Source organism: Micromesistius poutassou (genome assembly GCF_964030765.1).
Source record: "Micromesistius poutassou genome assembly, chromosome: 17".
Classification (NCBI taxonomy): domain Eukaryota; kingdom Metazoa; phylum Chordata; class Actinopteri; order Gadiformes; family Gadidae; genus Micromesistius; species Micromesistius poutassou.
Window position 1 is genome coordinate 4,935,398 of NC_140287.1, and position 8,560 is coordinate 4,943,957.

Below are 8,560 nucleotides of genomic sequence, written 5' to 3' on the forward strand. Positions count from 1 at the left end.
CTGAGGTTTTCAAAATATTATGCCACTATGCACAATCATGCACAATGGAGAACAACAAATGGCAGCCTTTGTGAATAAAAAGTCTGTTTTTAAATGATAAACATAGCAATCATGTTCAGGGGCTAATGACTGCACTGGAAGTTGATGTGTGTGTGTATGTGTGGGAGCATATGGGTGAATAGAATGCAAAAAAAACAACTAAGGAAAAGGTTATTTTCTTTCCTTGCTTTCCTCCCTCCATCCCTAATTCGCCGGTCACGTCTCCTGCAGAGTGTATGGGTCTGCTGATTCCACCCAGAACCTACCCAGAAGCTACAGATGAGGTCACAGTTATCCTCTCCCCCTCCCCCACGTCAGACCCTAATAGTTTGGCTGTGGCTCCCGTGCAGAATCTTCCATCCAATGACATGCCTGGTGGGGAGAATAATGACACCTGCGTTAGGGTGTGGAGCCGCCTGGCCCGACGCTGTGAAGGACAAACAGGGTCGCTCCGGAACGCAGATGGACTGATAGATGTGTTTGTCATCGCAGGGCCGTGCACAAAGATTAGATGGATGTGTTCCTCGTCTAAATATTTATTCAGGATTCTTTTTTTTTGTGGCAGAGGGTGGGGGGTGTATCACAAAGTATTTCATTTAGCGGTCTCAACTTGCTTGTCGAGCTTCACTCATGTTGGTTCCTGGATTACATCGGAAATAAATGACATAACCGCTGCAGTCTTGCCTTTTGCTAATGGCCTGACAACTTCGGCATGAAGGACTTGCTTTCAGACCAACTTGCTGATGGACCACAACAGCGCACAGGAAAGAGTCTGGTATAGGCTTTCTATTAAACACATCTAAGAAGCAATTCATTTAGCTGTGCTTCCTGGTGATAGAAGCCATATTTCTCTAAATATAGAGTAGGTAAGGCTGGGCAATAATGTATTGTTGTATGGTATTGTATTATCGTGAAATGAAGATATAGACTTATCAGATGCAGAGTCTTATAGTCTAAATGAATTATGAGAATACATGCCGTTAAATTGATCAACATGAGGTTTGAAACATGAGAGAGAAAGGTGAACTACTTTTAGTCCCATACCCTACTTTCAGTAGATGTGCACATGTAAGATTTGTATTGGTGAGAAACTTTTAAATCAGCACAATCAACTCAAAGTTGTTAACTATCATAGCAAAGTTGATTACATTCTAACAGACATTATTACCTCTAGGTAATTTTTGCATGCTCGATTGAGAAGAACAACACAACACATTGTTATTTGTTGTAATAATGTTGTAATACAGACCATGGGTTTGGTTCCTTGCCTGGCTGTGCGTGTGAAGTGTTTGCTTACCAAATTCTTTGTCTTTGTGCTGTTGTTTTTTTCCTCCGCTCCGTGATCTAGTTTCCTCCCCCGCTTCAAAAAGAAACACGGCTCAGGTTAATTGGTGAGCCAGCCCAGGCAGAAGCAGGTGATAAATAAATGGATACTATGTGGGCTGCTACTATGTGGGGTGTCCTTTAATAGCTGAAGCAATATAAAAAAAACTGCAACTCATAGTGAATGTTTTTATTGGGAAGTAGTATTGGAGAGATTCTGTTCCTTCTCTCGCCAACATCAGAGTTGTTGAATGCAATTGCGCGACGATATCTTAATAGCAGGTGACTTATGAGCTTGACTTGGAATAATCTCTGTTGTGGGAAGATGCTAGGGATGGATGTGATGGATGAAGATCACTATATTCATAAAGAGAGGGACAGAGAGAGAGTGATAAAGAATGAGTGATGGATTATAAAGGAGTAAGAGGTAAAGACAGCGAAATGTTGTGTGTTACCCAGATTTCTGCATCCTCACTGTTGATGCATTGACATATTACCTGAGGTTAGCAAACATTTTAGGTGGGAGCGACATGTGGGTGAACATTGAGGAAAGGAGAAGATGAGAGGAAAAGAGAAGAGGGGAGTAGAAGGAGCCTGAAAATGCTTGATTACACTGTTCACACAGCAATTACCAGCAAACTTTAATTTTCTGAAGTAACAGCTCATCACCCTTTGCCATAACTAGATGGAGGGCTGCCAAAATAGACAGACATGCTGGTTTCACCAGCATCCGAGTCACTCGACAGCACAGTACGACAGAGAAATTTATTCACACATCTACATCCTCTGCAGTACCATATATGACATGGGAATGCATAAGTTCATGGGATACAGCACATATCTCATGCAAGATTATTAGGGCTGCCCCCGACTAAAGATTTTGTTAGTCGACTAGTAGTCGTTAGTACAAGCCATTAGTCGATTAGTCGTCGCACGTTTTTTTTGAGGCATCAGAAAATGGTTTGAGTTCCATGGCTGAGAAAGAATGTTATAAGTAACATTGTTAACACTGTGCTACATTACAGAGAAATAAAAAAACGTAATAATGAGCCTTTAAAATAATAAATTTACAAGCGCACGCACAAAGCGAGCCGCCTGTTAACAGCAAAGCGGTATTGGTTCTGAATGTGTCGGTACAACCAGCAAGGAGACTGAACATTTTGTAAATTTATTTCCAAAATGGAGCCTTCTGTCTGCTCCTCTTCATCAGCAGCCATCAGCGTGGATATCTCCTGCTGCTTTTCCCTTTTCTTCTTTGGTGCGGGGCTGGGCTCACTTTCCTCTGTACTGCTGTCATGATCCTCTCTCTGAGCAGCTTCAGCTGGAGATAAACTCTCAGCCAAATCCGACACGTCAATATTATAATTAGTTAGATTTGATTGGTATGATTTGATGGAGTTAAAAAGAAACAGAACAGACTAACCGACTAATGAACTTGGTCGACTGAGACTCTTCTCATCGACTAACGTTTAGTCGACTATTAGGGGGCAGCCCTAAAGATTATCATCATTTATGACCCAGGAGGGAAGAACAGTATGTCACGTCCCTACCGTTAAACACACAATGAAATTAACCATGGGATCTGATATTTTTCCCCCATAATGCATAACTCACCTCTGCATCAAAGAAATAGAGAATAATGTAATAAAGAAGAATGTCAGGTTATATTTTGTATTAGTTACTATATTGAGAAGTGTTGTATTTTCTACACCTGTGATTAACGGGTAAGATGGATTCCCCACACCAAAAAGAAAAGATGCCCAGATGACCCAAAATGAACCGGGATCCGTCTTAAATCCAAATGACCCATACAGAGCAAGCAGTCAAGGCTATGCTATTTATAACAAATTATACAAATCAAATGATAGTGCTTAAATCTTACCTACAGCACCATTTATGTAATAAACGTAACTCTACACCTCTACAGATACATTTTCAGTGCGTAAAGAGAACAACCTTTCTAGGCTGACATGTTGAGTATTCCAACCAATTACATCATCACATTTCTACTGCTTCGCTAATAAAGCATTGCATGAACAAATCGTCACTTTTGCGAAACCAATCCTCTGGTTTCATCCATATGATCAAATTAGATTCTAACTGTTTCACCACACACTGATTCAATGTTTAATTTGAAGATTTGTCATGAACAGAAGTGACAATGGCGTTCCTCGCCATCTCCAAAGGTTACAGTTTAATTTCGTATGTATGCGTTCAGTGGGAGATAAAGCTGTTTCTATCTGCCACGGGTAAACATCGATAACTTGATCTGAATCAACATCTGAAAAGGGATCTATGATGGTGTGTTATTGTTTGCTGAGCACACAGATGTTAGTTAGTGTTCATGTTAGTTACTGGCAGCTAAAGCCTTTGTGAAGGTCACACTTGTTTTCTAACAGCTAGTTGAGATGAATTACGTAACTTTTTGATCATCCAACTATGGATCCAACCAATCCATATTTTCCCACCAAACGGGAAAATAAATATTCTCAGGGTTGGCACGACATGAAAAAAAACCCAATACATGTAAGAGAGAAGTGAGAACACCAACCCTTAAAGAAAAATGCCTGCCAGCATGAGAATGGGTTTGATTATGAGACAAAAGCCATCTGTTTGTTGATGCATACTGTTTATGGTTGGTGGTTATTCTTCCTAGGCCGATCAGTTAGCCTTGATTCTCACTTTTGGCTGGTGTCAATTCATCTTTGAATCTGAATCTGAAAAAAAAATTAATACAATTCTAGTATTGATTTGCTTACATTTAGAATGCTAATGTGTTGTAATTATTAAGGATGTCTGCAAAGCATTAGCAATGCATACATTTATCTAATTATTCTAAATTAATCAATGATTAACTGTTTAATCTGAAATAACAGGAATATTAAATATTCAATCAAATATTAATCAGAAATATAAACAAGCATTTATAATAATAAAATGCAATGCCATTAGTCATTTGATTGAAAGTTCAAATTTGTCCAAATTATTAGATTTTTGTAGTTAAGTGAAAACGTTTTCACTTAACTAACCTCTGAAAACGTTTTCACGTGAAAATGACATCTACAATGTAAAACCCAAACCATCTGCTATGGCTTAAATTACTGTCATGTGATGTTTCACATCAGCCGAGATATGGCATACCCAGCAGGTAATCTGTGAAGTACTGCTGAGCGCGTAAGATCAATGTTTCTTTCCTATCCGGGGTATAAACAAGAAAATATGATTTGAAAAATGGCAACCCTTACAAAATGGGTTTGCATGAATGGTGCAGCTGCTGATGACACTTCTCATGTTTTATTGATCAAAAGCAGCCATCTAGGGGAGGCTGTACAGCCTATCTCCCCTCTCGCTCACTCTTTCGCTCCCTCTCTTTCTCCTCCTTCTCTCTCCTAGCACTATCTCTCGCTCTCTCTTTCTCTAATGAACTGCACACTTCACACTGGCAGACAAACAATTCACAAAGTCAGTCCCAGATGCTGCAGATGTGGAGCACCGTCGTGGCCAGCCTCATGCCAGGAGCCCATCCCCAAGCATAGCATGCATGTCGTTTTTTATCACTTACTTTTTTCCCGCAAAAAACAAGGGTGCTTCACTCTGTGCTTTATTTAGCATTGCGTTGTCGTAGTTTCAAAGGACACGCCGTGTATTATCAAAAGACTAGCAAGTGTCACATCAAGTAGAAGTGAGATGAAGAAGCTCTCACATTCTAACGGCTTTTCTGTCCCCGTTTAATGGGTGTGGGTGTGTGTGTGGGGGGGACGCATGCTTGTGTCTGAGTGTGTATGTGCAAGAGAAGTAGAAAGAGTGTTTGATTCAGGCAACTAATCAGGCTTGACATGAAAAATAGAGATGAAACTGGAATATGTCCACCTCCAATTCAACTTGTTCAGAAAATATTTAGCTGAAGTACCATCATACTATACTGTATAGGTCCCAATCTTTATGGATAGGTTGGTGCTAGATAACGTGGGTATGCAAAGAATGGTCTGAAATCTTTGTTCAAGTGGGCAGTCCACTTTCCCTCAGAATAGACTGGATAAAGTAATAATAATGAACTCTGACCCTGGCGTGAATCCCGGCTGTTGAGAACGTCACATTTGCATAAGGATGCAAACTCAAAATGTTAAACTTTGCAGTAGCTTCCAGCAGTTCACCCAGTACCACTTGATCCGTTAATTGCCTACATGAAATAACTGCATCCTCTCTCCCTCCCCTGGCTGGCTCTCCACTCCTACAAGTTTATATCTTTGTTGAAAATAATAATAATAATAAAAAATATATATGAATAATAAATAACAACAACTGTGGAGGTGGTTTAGACAAGCAGTTTGTGGTTCGTGCTTATCCTCCTATAATAGTTTTGATAATAATTACTAGTAATTTATTTAACTATAGGTGGGGAACACACCTGAACATGAGCTAAACACTGCAGTTTGTCTTCGTTTGCATATACAGACTCTGCACATTGACAAAAAGAGTATAGTTTATGGTTCTAAATGTGGATTTGACAGCCTTCAGAGGTTGGACCATCTATTGCAATATCTTTCAAGATTACCTTCCACACCAATTTCCATCTGCATCAATAATAACATTTTTCTGCATGACAATGCATCACTCGTTTTTCTGTCACCATTTCTGTTGTTTTTCTTCTCGGAAACGTGTAGAGCTTATGGCTGGATCTCCCTCAGACAGATGGCTCCTCACTGGAATGGGTCAGTCTGCCCTCTGATATTCAGTAACATTCAACCTGGGAAATATTTGCAACCCAGTGTTGTTTGTTGCGTTGCGTTGAACGAGTGTAGGAGTGCAAAGGCCTTACGTTTTTTTGAAACCAAGCTGTCTTTCCTGGTCTGGTTATAGATAGTTAGCTCATTTGACAACTGTTCGTTAGCAACTGTGCTTAAGAATGCCCAAGCTAAATACAGAGTGACATTGAAGACACAGAAGCAGTGCAATAGCCGCCATAGTCATTGCAAGTATACGGCTGAGCTAACCATCTGAAACTGTTAATTTCATCTGGACATATGTTGCAGACGGGCTCCAGGTGCCTGGGAATGTGCTGCCAGAGTCCATACATTCACTGGGATCACGTTGTCGATGTCCTCAATCCTATGAGAAACCAGTGCGGTTTGATTTGTACCCTCAGAGGGCTTCAAAGCAGTTCATGTTTAGATTTTCTTTATTGCCAAATGAATTTAAAAAAAACAAAGACTTTGGTTTTGTTCAATGTTATGTTTTGTTTTAATTGGTATGGTAGCCAAACACACAGTTTGCACACATTGTGCATAAGTTGCATTTCACAAGCCAATTTAGTTGTGGTGTCAGAAATTTGATTCAAATCCTTATCTAATTTAAATGAGAAAGAATGTATCATTAAATTAATTTGTTATAGTATTAATCTAATATTTTATTAATGATAATTACCGGGCGCTATGAGGGTTATTTAAACCCACTGCACTCAACGCTGTTCAGATATTCATGAACATCTTACTTTAAAGCAATCTTTTTGCAATTAAATGGGTCAATGCACGTTCAACATAATTTGCACCTAAGATATTATATTCTCTGCTGTAATCAATCAAACTAAAAACATTCATTCAACACATTAACCGACGCAAGTTGCCAGGAAATTTTTCTGTTTGTTTATCGTTTGTCTGTCTAGTTCTGAGCTGGGTCATTACTATCACTGGATGATAAGTGGAGTGATACAGTAGATCGATTGATCAATCAAAAGGTACAATGATAAAGACATATCCATTGAATGAAAGATAGATATAGATTCAGTAGATTGATTGATCATCCAATAGATACCGTAAAGATAAGATGGATCGATAGCGCAATAGATACAGTAGATAGATATGTAGATAGATACAATAGATGGACAGATCAATTGATAATTGATACAGATACAGTAATATTATAGATGAATAAATAGATTGATCAATACAGTAGATAGTTACAGTAGATAGATATATAGATATATACATTAGAGATAGGCACAGTAGAGGTACAGTAGGTAGATGGATAAAGATACAGTAGATATATAGATACAGTAGAAATATATATAGACACAGTAGAGATACAGTAGGTAGATAGATAGAGATACAGTAGATAGATAGATACAGTAGACAGATAGATAGAGAAGGGAACAGAGACTAAGCCAGGTGTCGACCTTCAAAGATATGAAGTTCTCCATGTATTCATATCCGGTGGCCTTTTAAAATGTCATCCTTTGTCTCTGGGACCGTGTGACCTTACTACGCAGCAAGACGGAGACAGCTGCGGACGCCACTGATGCGGCGCCACCTACATGCAATGTTCTCGCCTTGGCCAGCGTGTTAACCTATGTGGTTAAAACCTACTCACATAATGGGAGGCCGCGTCTGCGACAAGGCAAGTGATGTGATATATATAGGACTCTCATGTCTGACTGGCGCCAAACTCTATTGGGAAAGCGCTCTAATCCGCCGTCAACGGATCTTTTACATGAAAAAGTTGTTTTTTGCGAAAATAGGGGAAAAAAGGGTGAGACGGAGAGAGCAGTTTTGAGTGTTGAGATAATAACGTTGATGCTAACGTCAACATAAGCTTATTTTCCCAGTTGGGCATTGCGGTAATCCGTCTGGCTTGTTTATATTTTGCTTGTGTAGGCAAGGGCATTAGCACCTGACAGGAGACAAACATGAGATTAAATCTCAGATTTCATTAGTTGCCACCATTGTTGCAACTCTTCTCAAGAAAGTCTGATCAAAAACCTCACCAAATCTTTCGGAAATTCAACCATTTAGTTGATTCCTCCTCTTGTCCGTCAAGCATCTTTGCTTTTAGTGAGAGCCATGCGTACTGGCACAGTGCATGGAGGGTTGCATAGAATGTGGGACTGTGAAGCTCAGGCTTCCACACTCAGTCATGACGCTCACACTCCTCCATATTACTTTCATGCAAATGAGGCTATAAATATGCCACCAAATCTCTCAGATGCATCCCCCCTGACAAAGTGCACAAAGAGTGTCGTACCCCTACACAGGGTACGTTCCAACTGTCTTCCAACACCCCCTGCCAAATATTTTAGACGTTTACATCCTATTGCAATCTGTTGCCATGCTCTGACACGCACACACACAAACACATCGTGTATTCTGGGCTGGCTCCCACACATAGTACGCCCACCGCAACTAAAGCGTCATTCTCTCTTAAT